This window comes from Carcharodon carcharias, chromosome 12 (genome assembly GCF_017639515.1).
Source record: "Carcharodon carcharias isolate sCarCar2 chromosome 12, sCarCar2.pri, whole genome shotgun sequence".
NCBI lineage: Eukaryota > Metazoa > Chordata > Chondrichthyes > Lamniformes > Lamnidae > Carcharodon > Carcharodon carcharias.
Genome location: NC_054478.1, coordinates 141,936,675 through 141,954,472, shown reverse-complemented (window position 1 = coordinate 141,954,472; position 17,798 = coordinate 141,936,675). Strand labels below are relative to the sequence as shown.

At 42.7% G+C, this 17,798-nt stretch overlaps 1 protein-coding gene across 6 annotated transcripts in view; it reads right to left on the bottom strand.

The window, feature by feature from the left end:
- nbeal1 (neurobeachin-like 1) overlaps positions 1 to 17,798 on the bottom strand; it is a 309,051-nt gene that overhangs the window by 288,119 nt on the left and 3,134 nt on the right. Inside the window, exon 1 of one of the 6 annotated variants that reach the window (XM_041200548.1) lies at positions 7,594 to 7,609. The exons of the other annotated variants lie outside the window; for them this stretch is intronic. The gene's annotated coding sequence lies outside the window, so the exon portion shown is untranslated. Of the gene's footprint in view, positions 1 to 7,593; positions 7,610 to 17,798 lie in introns of those variants that run through there. 6 annotated transcript variants of the gene reach the window in all.

The window sequence follows — 17,798 nt, the reverse complement described above, 5'->3', positions numbered from 1 at the left end:
AATGGCCTACTTCTGCTCCTACATGTTATGGTCTTATTAGCAGCAAGGCATTATAAATGCAGCACAAATCAATTCCACAGCAAATGACAGATGGTCTTGCTCGGAATGTCCTGAGGTCATGGAAAGCACTATTATCTTATTCGCACTCGTCAACCAAAACTGCGAAGCGACATGGTTAGCTGGGCGTTCATCTGGGACCTTGGGGGCATTTGCCTACATAACAGTGACTTTACTTCAAAAATAAGCCATCAGATATGAAGAAGCCTGAGAACTTGAAAATAAAACATATAATTGCAAATTATTTCATTCCAAAATGTGCAATACAAAAGCACCAAGTGTCATCTCCAATAATGTTCTAAAATGCTGATTTATATGAGATCAATACAATTACAAGATTGTGCTGAACTCAGCAGTAGGCAATTTCCTGCACTGTACCTAGAATCTTAGCTGGGATTATTAAAATGAATGCCATGTCTGTGCGTTAAGTGGTAATTGCCCCAAATGAATCTCATGACCAGCTTCATACACCACTCTGGACCGCATGGGACTTCGAATCAAATTTGCTCGCCCTCTCTCTTCCACTTTGCACCAAATCCAACACTAAAACTGTTAACAATTCTTTTCAATAATTTGATTTTCTTGCCCTCATTTATCCTTCCTGTGTCTAACACACATCACTGCCTGGACAACAGGACAAAAGACTTCCTCCCAGCTTTCAGCTCTGAAGAAGGGTCATACAGACTCGAAACGTCAACTTTGTTTCTCTCTCCACAGGTGCTGTCAGGGCTGCTGAGTTTTTCCAGCATTTTCTGTTTTTGCTCCTCCTGGCTATCTGACAAGCCAGTGTATGGGTAAATAAACTAATATATATGGGCTTTGCCCTATACAACTATAGAAAATTCCAGAATTACCTGGAAAAACTCAGCAGGTCTGGCAGCATCGGCGGAGAAGAAAAGAGTTGACGTTTCGAGTCCTCATGACCCTTCAACAGAACTGAGTGAATTTAAGGAGAGGGGTGAAATATAAGCTGGTTTAAGGTTGGGGGGGGGGCGAGAAGTCAGGGGGGCGGTGTGGTTGTAGGGGCAAGTAGGCAGTGATAGGAGCAGATAATCAAAAGATGTCACAGACAAAAGAACAAAAGAACACAGAGGCGTTGAAGATAGTGATATTATCTAAATGAATGCGCTAATTAAGAATGGATGGTAGGGCACTCAAGGTACAGCTCTAGTGGGGGTGGGGTGGAAAGGCAAGCAGGGCATAAAAGATTTAAAAATAATGGAAATAGGTGGGAAAAGAAAAATCTATATAAATTATTGGAAAAAAACAAAAGGAAGGGGGAAGAAACTGAAAGGGGGTGGGGATGGAGGAGGGAGTTCAAGATCTAAAGTTGTTGAACTCAATATTCAGTCCGGAAGGCTGTAAAGTGCCTAGTCAGAAGATGAGGTGCTGTTCCTCCAGTTTGCGTTGGGCTTCACTGGAACAATGCAGCAGGCCAAGGACAGACATGTGGGCAAGAGAGCAGGGTGGAGTGTTAAAATGGCAAGCGACAGGGAGGTTTGGGTCATTCTTGCGGACAAACTGCAGGTGTTCTGCAAAGCGGTCGCCCAGTTTACATTTGGTCTCTCCAATGTAGAGGAGAACGCATTGGGAGCAATGAATGCAGTAGACTAAGTTGGGGGAAATGCAAGTGAAATGCTGCTTCACTTGAAAGGAGTGTTTGGGCTGTTGGATGGCGAGGAGAGAGGAAGTGAAGGAGCAGGTGTTGCATCTTTTGCGTGGGCATGGGGAGGTGCCATAGGTGAGGGTTGAGGAGTAGGGGGTGATGGAGGAGTGGACCAAGGTGTCCCGGAGGGAACGATCCCTACGGAATGCCGCCAGGGGGGTGAAGGGAAGATGTGTTTGGTGGTGGCATCATGCTGGAGTTGGCTGAAATGGAGGAGGATGATTCTTTGAATGCGGAGGCTGGTGGGGTGATAAGTGAGGACAAGAATCCTCTATGTTCTTTTGTCTGTGACATCTTTTGATTATCTGCTCCTATCACTGCTTGCTTGTCCCTACAACCACACCACCCCCCCACCACTTCTCTCCCCCCACCCAACAGCACCCCCCACCTTAAACCAGCTTATATTTCACCCCTCTCCTTAAATTCACTCAGTTCTGTTGAAGGGTCATGAGGACTCGAAACGTCAACTCTTTTCTTCTCCGCCAATGCTGCCAGACCTGCTGAGTTTTTCCAGGTAATTCTGTTTTTTGTTTTGGATTTCCAGCATCCGCAGTTTTTTGTTTTTATTTATATAGAAAATTCCACCTGGTACCCAGTCCTCAAAAGTTGCAAATTCATCCGCAAATTTCCCTTAAGCCTTTCCTGCCTTTCAACTTCCTGGTAGAGATTTGACGCAACTCTTTTCACATGATCTTTGCTGCCTGTAGACTCCAACTCACTGCTCCTCTCGACCACCACTGCATTTAGAATCAAGCTGATCCTTGACAACAAAGCACCAAAGCCAAAAATCCAGGCTTTGTGGAACCCCACAAGTTATCAACAGCATTAACCTTTGTTTGCTTGACCACAAAGCAGACAGCTAAAGAGTGGAATCCTTAAATGAGTCAATGAGGAGTAAATAAAAAGCAACAGCACAAATTCAAAAGCAAGCAGACTGATCGTAAGCCCATGCAAGCTTATTTAAACCAATCCAATGAATTGAACAGAGTAAGCAACTCAGCCATTCACTGTAATTAACTGCCCAAATTCAACCTGCAAGATTCTTATCACCATAGAGATCTAAATAGCATTACAATCAAGTTGTTACTGGTCTGGGCACTGCAATAGCATTTCTGCATCTTATTTCCCCCAGTCTAGGTTAGACAATATAAGGGTTACACCCCTTAGGTTTTACATGGGGCCAATGAGGATTGCAACTAAAGGCAAAGTATGAATCTAGTCCAGGATTCAAGCTTTGTTTCAACCACAAAACCCAGAGCGTCAGTGATTTGCTTCCTGCATGCCTATAACCCACATTGACTGTATCTACTATTTTACAATGCATATACTTTTCCAGTCTCGGTGGTGCTCGGAGGGTTGGGCAGACGAGGCGTTTGGAGGTTTGTGCGCTCTCTCCAATTGAGATTGTCCAGAGCTACAAAGAGAGATTGGTTTCAATAATTGCAAAACTTCCGTGAATAACGCGAACAAAAACATGACAATTTGAGAAAGCTTGAAAAGACAATCACTTCTCACGGAACCAATGATTAACAATTGTTTCACTAGATTTAAATGCCAATTTCAAACAGTACCCATTCCCCCCTGGGAGATGGGACCTTTTTCCATGTATTGAATCCATTCCTTGATGAGGTGGTGAAGCAAGGGGTGAGGCCAAAGAAAGAGATATAGGAGTGCAAGTCAGATGTAAAGATGAAATTCATCATCACCTCCAATGTGCCAGTTCAGCCTTCTGCCAACTGAGGAACAGAGTATTTGAGGAGCAGGATCTCAAACCTGAGACCAGTTCATGATTTACCAGGCAGCAGTAATCCCCGAGCTCCTATATGCTTCAGAGACTTGGACAACCCACAGCAGGCACCTCAAAGCACTGGAGAAGTACTATAGGTGGTGCCTTCACAAGATCCCCAAAATCCTGTGGCAAAAGAGCCATCAGTAGTGATCCTCCCAAGCCAACTTGCCCAGCATCAAAGTGCTAATCACTCAAAACCAGCTCCGCTGGGCAGGACATGTCATTCATAGGTCTGACACCAGACTCCTGAAGCAAATGCTCTACTCAGAACGCAGCGGCAGCAGGAGACTCCCAGGAGTGCTGCAGAAACACTTCTGGGATGTCCTCAAAGCATCCCTGAAGAGGCCAAACAGTCCCAGCAACTCATGGGAGAACCTGGCTTGGGACTGACCAAATTGGAGAAGGCTCATTTGGGAAGGCACTGAGCACATAGAGAGAATTTGTCAGAAGCATGCAGAATCAAAGTCGAGGGGCAGGCAAAAATGCATAAACCTCCAAACACCTCGTCTGCCCAACCCTCCAAGTACCACCTGCCCCGCACGTGGCAGAGTTTGCACATCGTGCATTGGATTTATCAGCCATCTCAGAACATTGAACCAGAATGGAAGCAAGTCGTCTTCGATTCTGATGTACTACCAAAGAAGAAAAATGTAAAGAAAATGTTGTACTTTTAAGATCATGCACCACTCCACATCCACCAAAAGAACTGAAGAGCTTTAATTGAGGGACATCAGATATATGGAGAGACTAGAGAAGCTGAGGTTGTTCTCATTGGAGCAGAGAAGATCAAGGAGAGTTTAACAGATAAAAGCAAAATAATGCGGATGCTGGAAATCTAGAACAAAAACAAAAATACCTGGAAAAACTCAGCAGGTCTGACAGCATGTGCTGAGAGGGATACAGTTGATGTTTTGAGTCCGTTTGACCCTTCATCAAAACTAAGACATATAGAAATGAGATGAAATATTAGCTGATAGAAGGGGGTGGGACAGGAGAGCTCGATAGGGGGCCAGTGATAGATGGAGGCCAAGAAGAGACTGCCAAAGATGTCATAGACAAAAGGACAAAGGGGTATTGACGGTGGTGATATTATCTAAAGGATGTGCTAATGGGGACATTAAAGGTAACAAGCAGGACAAGCTAGTGGCAGATGGGCCTAGTGGAGGTGGGGTGGGAGTTTAACAGAACTATTCAAAATTATGAGGGGTTTTGATAAAGTAGGTCAGAGAAGCCGTTTCCAAGGGCAGGAAGATCAGTAACCAGGGGACACAGATTTAAGGTATTTGGCAAAATTTCAAGTGGGGGGAGATTAAACTGAGTTGTGATGAAGTGGAAAGTGCTGCTTCAAACAGCATTGGAAGCAGAATCAAAAATAACTTTCAAAAGGGAACTGCTTATGCTAATTTGAAAAGCTGACGACCAGCTTTTCACTAATGCAAACCGTATTCCTAAAGCCCTCTCCTACGCCGCCACCACTCTTGCTTCCAACAATAAGTACAAGGGTCTTATGGGCTTCTTTCCGTCACTAAGATTGAGACCACCTGATCAGCTACCTCTGTCATATCTCTCCCGTCCATTGAACTACCTGGCCTATAACATTCCCTCACCCTAACCCTTGCACTTGCATCTTTCTCCAGTTTCTCTCCTATCTCACTTGACGCCCTCTCTGAGCTCATCTAGTCTGAAAGATCCACTTCCTGTCCTCTCAATCCTATTCCCACTAAACTGCTGTTCACCCAATTTCTCCACCTGGTCCCCATGCTAGCTGACACTGTAAATAGATCGCTTTCAAGTGTCATCTCTTTCTCTTAACTACCCCTCTCCTCAAAAGTCAATCCTTGACCCCAGCAGTCCTTGCAAAGTACTGTCCCATCTGCAACCTGCCTTTCCTCTCCGAAGCCCTTGAATGTGTTGTCTCCTCCCAAATCAGTTCCCACCTTTCCAAGAACTCCATGTTTAAATCCCTCCAATCGGGTTTCCACCCCTATCACAGTACCAAAACAGCTCTTAGCAAAGTCACAAATAACATACTTTGTGACTGTGACAAAGGTAAACTTTCCTTCCTCATCCTTCTCTACCTGTCTGCAACCTTTGACAAAGTGACCACACCATCCTCCTCCATCCATGCCTTCATCACCTCTAGACTCGACTATTCCAATGCACTCCTGGTCAGCCTCCCACATTCTACCCTCTGTAAAGTTGAGGTCATCCAAACTCTGCTGTCCATATTTTAACTCACACCGAGTCCCTTTCCCTTATCACCCCTGTGCTTGCTGACCCACTGTTATCCAGCTGAGCGGGGCTGCTCTCACCTGGTTCCATTCTTATCTATCTAATCATAGGCTGAGAATCACTTGCAATGGCTTGTCTTCTCTCTCCCCACCATTACCTCTGGTGTCTCCCAAAGGTCTATCCTTGATCCTCCTCCTATTCTGATCCACAAGTTGCTCTTGGCAACATTATTTGAAAACACAGCATTTCACACGTATGCTGAAGACACCCAGTTCGACCTCACCACCGCCTCTCTCGACACCTCCACTGTTAGTAAATTATCAGACAGCTTATCCGACTACTGGATGAGCAGAAATTTCCTCCAATTAAATATTGATGAGCCTGAAGCCACTGGTTCTGGTCCAGGCTCCAAACTTCATTCCCTAATGATTGACTCTATCCATCTCCCTGGCGATTGTCTAAGACTAAGCCAGTCTGTTCGAAACCTTGGTGTCACATATTCAGCCCTGCGGCCTTTATATTTGTACCATCACTAAGACTGATTATTTCCACCTCCCCTAAATCTCCCAACTTAGCCCTTGTCGCATCTTATCGGCTCCTGAAATCTTCATCCATGCCTTCATCACCTCTAGACTCGACTATTCCAATGCACTCCTGGTCAGCCTCCCACATTCTACCCTCTGTAAAGTTGAGGTCATCCAAACTCTGCTGTCCATATTTTAACTCACACCGAGTCCCTTTCCCTTATCACCCCTGTGCTTGCTGACCTACATTGGCTCCTGGCCAAGCAGCGTCCTGATTTTAAAATTCTCATCTTTGTTTTCAAATCCCACCATGGCCTTCCCCTTCCCTATCTCTGTTATCCTCTCCAGCCACACAACTCTCTAATTGTGGCCTCTTGAGCATCCCTGATTTTAATCACTCCCCCATTTAGGCTGTGCCTTCAGTTGCCTAGGCCCCAAGTTCTGGATTATCCTCCTTATACCTCTCTACCTTTAAGGCACTCCTTAAAACCTCCCTCTTTGACCAAGCTGTTGAACATCTGACTTAATATCTCCTTATGTGGTTCGGTGCCATGCTTTGTTGCATAACACATCAGTGAACAACACCAACTTATATTTATGTAGCACATTTAATTGAATTAAATATCCCAAGGTGTTTCATTTGCTATTGTTGAAAAGGAGAAAAGACTGGGAAAGTGGGACTAATTGGTTGTTCTTTGACAGAACCAGCATAGATACAAGGGGCCAAATGGTCTACTTGTGTGCTATATGATTCTATTTTAAATGTTATGCCATTAGGCAATGACAGAAATTGTGGAGGTGAACGTTAAAACAAAGGCTCAAATTTCCAATTCTACCATGTCGGGGTACGATCCTTGATATTTACATTGGTGTCAGGATGTGGAGGGGCAGGGTGCGGGGAGACACATTGAGCTGAAAGTGTATTAAAAACGTGCCTGTGTAACACACACACCAGCTGCCGATTCCCATGTTAAGTTGACATGAAAAGTGACAACTAGCATTTAGGATAGATTCCTACTAAAACTGGGAGGGGAAAGGTCAGAATTTTTAACTCCTCTTACATACTGTAGGAAGATGTTTGTCATTGATAAATCACAGCTGTTACCTACATTGAAAGTTTAGAAGAACAGTCTAAAAGCAAAAGACCAGCATCTTCAAAATGTTACAGGACAGCGCTAAGTACAAAACTAGAAAGGGCAGTTGTATAAGATAAAGCAGCTTGCTGTTCAGATTCTCCCACCAAACGATGATTAACATCAAAGAACGCCATGGAAACAGAAGATTTACAAAGCAGCAGAACTGACAAATACTAACACTGAACTCACCACGACAGCTGAACTGAGCTAATCCTGAGGATTCCTGAACTTGATCTGTGCCAAACTGTTTCACAGCTAATGAAGTACTTTTGAAGTGCAGTCACTGTTGTAATGTGGGAACAGCAGCAACCGATTTGTGCGTGGTAAGCTCCCACAAACAGCAAAGACATAACATCCAGATAATCCGTTTGTGAGACTGGTTGAGGGATATGTATTGGCCACTTCATCTGATGGGATCTTTTACGTCCACCTGAGTGAGCAGATGGGACACTCGGTTTAACATCTCACCTGAAAGATAACACTTTTAACAGTGCAGCACTCCCTAAGTACTGTAAGGAGGCAGATCAGAGCAGCTCTATTTTAATCTTAGTACTATCCAGCATGGTGCAAGAGTAGAAATTAAATCCGCTACCGAGATATCTCATGCTGCAGATGTATACAGCATGTTTCTGAATGACAGGGATTCCCAAGAGTTGATAACTCAAAATAAACAGCACAGGGCTTCCGCTGAAATAACTCATGCTGACAGCTAAACATTGATAAAAGGTTTTAGCAATAGGAAATGTACACTACAAATACACCTCAAGTCTCTAATTGAGACACAAATATAAATTGTATTCACTATTACTTAACCTGAATGCAACCATTTGTTGGTACGATGCTATAATATCACTTAAGTTCAATCGAGATTTTTTTTTCATTCTTTCATGGAACGTGGGCATCACTGGCAGGGTCAGCATTTGTTGTCCATCCCTAATTGCCCTTGACTGAGTGGCTTGCTTGGCCATTTCAGAGGGCAGTTAAGAGTCAGCCACAATGCTGGGGATTTGAGCTCACATGTCGGCCAGACCGGGTAAGGACCGCAGATTTCCTTCCCTAAAGGACGTTCGCGATTACTGAGATTAACTTTAGATTCCAGATTTGATTAACCGAATTCAAATTCCACCAGTTCCATAGTGGGATTTGAACCCATGACCTCAGAGCATTAGCCTGGGCCTCTGGATTACTAGCCCAGTGACATGAAAGGGAGACAGTGGCGGATTAGTAAAGTGTAAGTAAAACTCCACATACAGCATTACAAAGCCTGCCTGGTGTGCCAGTACAAGCATGAGCAACATTTGAACTTCAGGCAGCCAAAAACTTCAGAAAGACTCGCACTTACATACACGACCTCAGGATGCTCCAAAACACTTTACAGTCAATTAAATAGTTTTGTCACTGTTGCAGGAAATGTGGCAGCCAATTTGCACACAGCAAAGTCTCACAAACAGCTACACAAAATAACCAGGTCATTTTCTTCTTAAACAAGTGATAGTGACTGAGGGAATATACTGACCAGGACACTGGAGAGAACTCCCCTCCTGCGATCCAAGTAGCCTCACGGGCATCTTATACTAAAAGCACCAAATTCTAATAATATGGAGTACAAGCTGTGGGCAGGCAGAGAAATAAAACCCAGAGAGCCTTAAATTAGCGTTCTCACCAATAGTTAAAAGTAGGACAGGGAGAAGCCTTATCCTGGCACCCTATGAAAAAAAATCCTAAAGTATCAACCAATTTATCACCACAGCAACCACTTACATAACATTGTTTCCAACTCAAGAACTTGGACATGAAAGCTCTCAGTGACTCTAAAAGCTGTCACGTTGACCATGAAGCCTTGACCCTCACCCTTTAAGGGACAGCCTTGTCTTCCAATAGGATTACCCTTCCTACTTATCCACCTAAGATTAAGAATTTTAAAAACAAACCCTAATGTTGGGGATCAACTTGTACCTGTGCACATGATGTAATGGCATAATGTACATAATGACACATTGGACACACCAATAAATATTTCAAGCATATTATTACATAAAGAGACAATTCCATCTTCCCTGCATACCAGGTGCTGCAAGTGAGGGATGATTTCTTGTACAAGCTAAAACAGCACCTTCATAACAACATAAAAACACAAGGAGGCCATTCGGCCCCTCGAGCCTGCTCCACCATTCATTACGATCATGGCTGGTCTTTTGCCTCAACTTACCCGCCAACTCCCCATATTCCATAATTCCCTGAGAGATCAAAAATCTATTTCTGCCTTAAATATATTTAAATGATTAAGCATCCACAACCCTCTGGGGCATAGAATTCCAAAGATTTGCAATGCTGAGTGAAGAAGTTTGTCTTCTCAGTCCTAGATGATCGACCCCCTATCCTGAGACTATGTCCTCGTGTTCAAGATTCCTCAGCCAGGGGAAACAACCTCTCCGCTTCTAACGGTCAAACCCCTTCAGAATCTCGTGTGTTTCAATGAGATCGCCTCTCATTCTTCTAAACTCCAGAGACTTACTCAGCTTCTCAAAGAACAACCCTTCTCATCTCAGCAGCCAATCTAGTGAACTTTCACTGTACCGCCTTCAAGGCAAGTATGAATAGGTGGCAGCGTAGTGGCAATGTCACTGGACTAGTAATCCAGAGGCCCAGGCTAATGCTCTGGGGACACAGGTTCAAATCCCACCATGGCAGCTGGTGGAATTTAAATTCAATTAATAAATCAGGAATAAAGCTAGTCTCAGTAATGGTGGCCAAGAAACTATTGTTGATTGTTCTAAAAATCCATCTGGTTCACTAATGCCCTACCTTTAGAAATCTGCCATCCTTACCCAGTCTGGCCAAATGTGATTCCAGATCCACAGCAATGTGAAACAAAAACAGAATTACCTGGAAAAACTCAGCAGGTCTGGCAGCATCGGCGGAGAAGAAAAGAGTTGACGTTTCGAGTCCTCATGACCCTTCGACAGAACTTGAGTTCGAGTCCAGGAAAGAGCTGAAATATAAGCTGGTTTAAGGTGTGTGTGTGGGGGGCGGAGAGATAGAGAGACAGAGAGGTGGAGGGGGTTGGTGTGGTTGTAGCGACAAACAAGCAGTGATAGAAGCAGATCATCAAAAGATGTCAACAACAATAGTACAATAGAACACATAGGTGTTAAAGTTAAAGTTGGTGATATTATCTAAACGAATGTGCTAATCAAGAATGGATGGTAGGGCACTCAAGGTATAGCTCTAGTGGGTTTTTTTTTTATATAATGGAAATAGGTGGGAAAAGGAAAATCTTTATAATTTATTGGGAAAAAAAAAGAAGGGGGAAACAGAAAGGGGGTGGGGATGGGGGAGGGGACTCACGACCTAAAGTTGTTGAATTCAATATTCAGTCCACAGCAATGTGGTTGACTCTTAACTGCCCTCTGAAATGGCCTAGCAAGCCACTCAGTCCAAGGGCAATTATGGATGGGCAACAAATGCTGGCCTTGCCATCGATGCATACATCTTATGAAACAATAAAAAACCTTCCTTAGATATGGAGTCCAAGTCTGCATGATACTCCAGGTGTGGTCTCACCAAAGCCTGAAACAACTATGGAAAGACTTCCTTGTCCTCAGTCATCTTGCTGCTCCCCAACGTTTAGAAGTGACTCAACTGTTTCTCGTGTGCTTCCTCAGGGTATATTCCCCAGCAATGTTTATTACAGTCCCAAGGTATCCACCATTCAAAAAAATCTACATGATTTCCAACTGCTCACCAGCAACCTTTCGGCTACAAACTATCCGGCCACAACCCAGATCTTCTGTTCATACTGGGTTAAACCCCTCCCCGCAAGAGTACGGGAGGATCTTCATTCCCATAGCTCGAGAACCAAACTGTTCAACAAATTTCTTCCCTTCACAGAAACAGTACAACTCACCTTCTGTCAGCATCCCATATGTTTGAGCCTGGCCGGTATTTAATGTCAAGTAAAAAAGACGTTAGGCAGTGAGTTATGATGATCTAGAATGTGCTATCCAAAGCATAGTGGCTTCAGATTTAATCATAACTTTCAAAAAGGAATTGGACATAGACTTGAAAAGGAAACATGAGGGAAAAGGGAGGTGGAGTGGGACAAACTTAACAGCTCTTTGAAATAGCCAGCACAAGCGTTATAGGCCAAATAGCTTTCATCTGTACTGTATGATTCTAATATTCCAAATCTTAGACTATAAAAAGATTGTGAAGCTATGGTCACATGGCCTGACAATCATTTTCCTAAATTCCTTTCGTATAATTGTTGCACTTTTGAAAGATCCCACCCCTCATTATGAATAAGAATCCATGCAATTAAGGGGAGGAATATTGCCAGTAATGATGTCTGTACCAGCTTTCGTGGTTTTCCTCCAGTGCTCTTGTGCCAGGACGCAGAAACTTACAGAATTGATTATGGGACCTATTTTCAATTAGTTCTAAAACACCCCACCTTAAAATTGATATCCTAATGTCTTCACTAAAGCTTGACAGTGCTTTCCACTCTGCCATTTAAACTGGAATTCTCCTGCCACTTTCCCTACCCCACAGGTAACATGCCTTATGTCTTGTTCAACGTTTGTTGCTCCTGAAGCTATAGTGGAACTTACTCAGGTCAAAGCAAACAGACGTACTTCCAGCTGAGGTCATCAAGAAACAATGAGCAGTAGAAATTAAGTTTCCTCCCTGATGCACAAGTGTAAACACCAATTAGCACAGCCATTGCGCTCCTCTGCTAACCTCAGGGCAAACCAGGGACTTCTTAATGTTGGAATCATGCTACAATGGAGTACATGCTTCAAGTTTGTAATTGAGAACAGTTGCCACCAACTGGGGAAAGATTAGGGAATTATTGCAAGTGTATAAAAATCAGTTCACACTGGGTGGGGAGAGAAACAAGAGGAATTTGTGCCTTAACTTTAGTAGTTTTGGGAATAAGCCTGGATTAAGGAAAAGACTGGCTTCAGATTCATCCTTTCCTCAATGTATTGACAGTGACTTTAACAGGGCTGATCCAATTTCAGTTCACACAAACTTACTGTTCATTGGAGAATCTGGCCTTAAAAATGATCACAACAGAGTAAGACAGAGTGGTTTAGAGGATGTCAAACCACAACCGTAAAGAAACGAACATTGAGCAGTCTGACATCACTGGGATCTCCAGAGGTTTTACTGCTTTGAACCACATCTTTAACACAGGGCTGAGGAAACCTTTTTCTTATCACAGGCCATCCACACATAGACAAAATCAGTCATGAGCCCCACACACAAAAATCATCCTAATTTAGATTTTCTTAGTGAATACAGAAACGTTCAGCTCACCCGTTGTTTTAATGCGATAGCTGAATTTGAATATTACATTGTTAAATGTTATTATAGTAATTTAGCTTGAAGCTTTCATCCAAAGCAAATTCGTAATAATGATGATAAATGCTATTTTGAAGACGCTCCTGTCATGGGTCTATATTTTTAGAAATCATGCTGCCGGCTGGATGAAATTGAGCAACGGACCGGATCCAACCCACAGGCCATAGGTTCCTTACCCCTGCTTTAACTCTTCATCATGGGATCTAGCAAGTTCCCAAACATGTTTTATTCAAATGTGTCCCTTTTTGCTGCCATAACTTCTTATGGCAAGCAAAGATGTGAACAACAATATGGTTGTGCGCTTAAAACTGCTCCGCATCCCTGCATGTTATAATGGAATATGTTCAGCAGTATCATAAAGACAGGACATTAATTTCTCCATGAGCTTGGGTGGGTGGAATCTCAGACTACTGCCACTTCTCTGCTTCCAACAGCTTTACATCAGCACTCATAACAGGGTCTTCTAGGACAACAGGGGAAAAGAAATTAGCTTTTCTGCAATTACTTGCAACACACTGAAATCAAACACTGACATCATCTTTTTCATTAATAAAGGTCATAAAGTACCCTTTACAAAAGTAAATTCTGCTCCGACATATTGTTACAAGACAAAATTGCACTATATACCACAGATTTTACTTCTGTTTGGTTTAACCACAAGAAACTGCACAATAAGCATTCAAATTAAATAGACTGCCTAAACACAAGAATACCCATGCTTATTCCACAACATGACAAATTATCTGTACAAAGACTTTCATACACTGATCGTCTCGCTTAAAGTCTGATGACAGGGTTGAGGCTAAATTTCAATGCTTCCCCTTTCTTTGAAACAAAGTATAACTTTGTTCTTAACCGCTAAAAACAACTGAAAGCAGGCTAGCAAGAGTGAGGCGGTTAAGCTTCCAGGAGACAAGCAGCTTGTCACTTCTATTCTAACGAAGGATCTCCTCCCAGAAGGTTAATCTGGTTTCCTTCTTTCCCAATTATGAAGAACCCATGTATTTCCAGTGTTTTCCATTCCAGCTGCAATGTGCACATTAACCATACTTCCAAACAAAACAGGGGCAGGGCGGGGAATGGCTTTGTATGGCTGTCGCACAATATACATTCACTCCATCTTACAATATTCTCTTCCCTCTCAGAAATAAGCAGCAGATCTGGTACAGTGACTTTCATCCAGTTATGCTATACGTAGCTGAGGAAAGCAGTGTATTTTTTTATCAAACTAGCATAAAGTTACTTGACACTAATAACAGACCATGGGGACCAGTGAAATTAAAATAGACTCAAAATGGAAAATAAAATTCCCTATAAAAAGCACCTTGGGTCTTCAGGTTTTAAGTAATGGTGACACAGTGGGGCTATAATTAATTAATACTGTTCACAGCAGAATTGCAGGAAATTAAAAAAGTTCTTAGCAGCATTTTCAGAAAACACCGAGCCACCTCTTTCATTTTAAACCTGGGCAATACAACAAAGTTCAGCTGTGAAACAAAAATAAAAATACCTGGAAAAACTCAGCAGGTCTGGCAGCATCTGCGGAGAGGAACACAGTTAACGTCTCGAGTCCGTATGACTCTTCAACAGAACGAAGTAAAAATAGAAAAGAGGTGAAATATTTTACTTAGTTCTGTTGAAGAGTCATGCGGACTCGAAACGTTAACTGCGTTCCTCTCCGCAGATGCTGCCAGACCTGCTGAGTTTTTCCAGGTATTTTTACTTTTGTTTTGGATTTCCAGCATCCGCAGTTTTTTGCTTTTATCTTAAAGTCCAGCTGTGACCCCTGGTACTGTGACACACACGAGATAAGCTCCCTAGCCTGCATCAATCCAGCTGCTATGGAAGAACAGCAGCTGTGGGCACACTTTGACATTTATATATATACTACTTCCTTTAGGATTTGTAGCTACTGGGTAGGGTTAGGTTTCAGTGTTTGAAAAATGCATGTGACTGACACTACTGAACCCACAACCTCCACCATCCAGCAGGACTGGAGATGCATGGGAACACATAAGACCATAAGACATAGGAGCAGAAGTAGGCCATTCAGCCCATCATGTCTGTGCTGGGAATTACTGCATTAATTAATTAATCCGCTCAACACCTTCACTTCCAAGTTCCCCATTATCCTAACTTGGACATACATTGCCGCCATTCCTTCAGGGTTACCAGGTCAAATCCTGCAAGCTCCCTACCTAGCAGCACTGTGAGGGCACCTTCACCAGACAGACAGTAGCAGCTCAAGAAGGCAGTTCAAAACCACCTTTTCAACGGCAACTAGGGATGAACGATAAGTGCTGGCCATGCTAGCAACGCCCACATCCCGTGGAATAATTTGTTTTTAAATCCATCGCAGCTACATTCAACACACCTCAAAGACTAATACAACCCAAAGATATGCTTAAAGACAAGACCTTAACTCATTCGGGAAAAAACAACTCAATTATAATGCAATTTAATGAATTACGTTTGCAAAGTCAGCTTCATTGGTAAATAATAAATAAAATGCCACAAACAGTGTCATTTTCACCGTCATTGCTGTGAGGCTAAGAATATACCATTTTACACACATCTTCTAGTCAGGGAACACACCTTGTTCTTTCACACTGCCCCATTCTCTCACTCCCCTGTTTTCATCAATCCACTGAGTTATGGTGTCTATCTTGAAGAACAGCAAGGGTGTTCAGGTCCATATTTGTCCCCCAATCAACATCTGTAAAAACACCTGATAATTATCAAGCTACTGTTTGTGGGATCTTGCTGTGCACTAACGGGCTGCTGTGTTTTGTACATCACAACAGCAACTACCCTCCAAAAGTGCTTCATTTGGGATGTCCTGAGGTGGCTGAAGACAGTTTAGAAATGCAAGTCTTTTTTTTTGCCTGTTCTCAAACTGTCGATGGCATTGAAATTCTCCCATTGAATCTTCCTTTCCCCTTGCAAGGGGGATGCATGTTCTTAAGTCAGCACTAATCCCAAGACAGTAAGGCTATTGTGAATTCGGGAGTGAAGGAAATCCAAATGAGTGACCGACCTCTCCTGAGTGATAAAGCCCATTAACAATTCAACACACAGCAAATCCCAAAGTAAGTCCAAATTCAAACAGATTCTGCTCAACATGATTTCAACCGAAGTCAGAAATGGAATAACTGGAATTAGAATCTGATTCTGGATCTGTCCATTCCCAGCCTGTGCTGATGTCTACAATCAAATAGCAACATATTTTCCACTGCTTTAGGGTTTAGGCTTCACATAAATGCTGATTAAAGTAATTTGGGGATCAAGAAGTCGACAGGATCTACTAATAAATGAACAGGTTAATTTACACATCTGATATCATAAATCAAACACTTCCAGAATGTAGCTAGAATTGATGCAGCTTAACACATTGCATGCCCCTTTACACAGTCAAGCCCATGAAGATCCTGTTCAGGACAGGATTAGCAGATCTACTAGGAGGATTACCTCAAAATGGTGCCTGTGAGAGTATTAGGTTTACAGAATTTGAAGCAGCCAGTCTCCCTGAGTTCACCTGCTCAGAAGCCTAACCCTATGGACAGGCCTATAGAATGTCAATATCTTCTCTTGAAAATATGCTGAGTGTATATCCACCAGGGCTGGCAGCTGCCTCCTATCCCATCCACTTGAGCATCCTTCATCGGTTCATCTCAATCAATTGACAGGTGGTTCCGACATAGAGAAGAACCTCAATCCAGGCCCTACTAAACACACACATATGCACGCACACATACACACACAAGCCAACAGGACTTTATAGAATCATAGGACGTTTACAGCACAGAAACAGGCCATTCAGCCCATCATGTCTGTGCTGGGAATTACTGCATCATGATCACAAACAAACAAAAGAAAAATTAGCCAACGCCGCCACTCCTGGTTTGGGCTGAAATGCCATGTCCTTCATTAATGAATAGTTCTCTGAATGACCACTTGGGCTATCAGGCCCCATGCAACTGTATCTTTAGCACTTTCAAGATCAGAAATGTGGTTGTGATGGCGGGAGGAAAGGTAGAGATTAACACCCCATCATTTCCTAAAATTCAATAAGATTTGAGAGGCAAGAAACTATTAGCACAGGGCAGGATGAAAAAATAAGTGCCCTCACGGCTCTGCAACACCACGACAGGACCAGGACACATTCCAGCTCACTCAAAAAAACACAATGATAGATCAAGATGATTTAATTGTATTTTTTATTAACTTACCTAATCAATCTCTATTTATTGTACTTTCACACATGAAGGGGTATGAGAAATATGGGAAAAAGAAACACTAAAAACCTAAAAGCCAGGAAAGCCAAGTCTTTCCTGCTGCTAGAAAATCTAACCAAGAACAGGCTCCTCTTCAAGATGCTTGTCCACTTTGACCACGTACATACAGTTATAGACAGATATATATTTTACACATGGAGAAGAATATAGACTTGCCAAGGATGATTCATTAGGTCTGAGTCGTTTTGCCTTCATATTTTAATCCATCATCCTTAAAAATAGACACCCCCTACATATTTAAGTGGGTTTTTTACTCCTGGAGCCAGATACCACACATTTTCCTCAGTGCTGGCAGCTGTGTATTGAATATCATGCCTATAAATTTACTTTTAGGCTTGGTAGCAAAATTGAAGTCCAAGGGATTAAAGGGGCAGGTACTGCATGGATATAAATATGACTAAGGGAAAGCAGAGAGTAGTGGTGAATGACTATTTTTCAGACTGGAAGGAATTATGTAGTGGTGTTAACCAGGCACGGTAATAGCACCACTGTACTTTTTGACATGTACTAATGACCTTACAGTACAGGTTGAGAGCGCAGTTAATAACACATGCAGTATCCTAGGCTTTACTAATAGGGCATAGAGTACAGGAGCAAGGAGGTTATGTTAAACTTGTATAAAGCAATGGTTCGGCCTCAACTGGAGTATTGTGTCCAGTGTTGTGCACCACACTTCCGGAAAGATTTTAAGGCATTAGCGCGAGTACAGAAAAGGTTCATGAGAATGGTTCC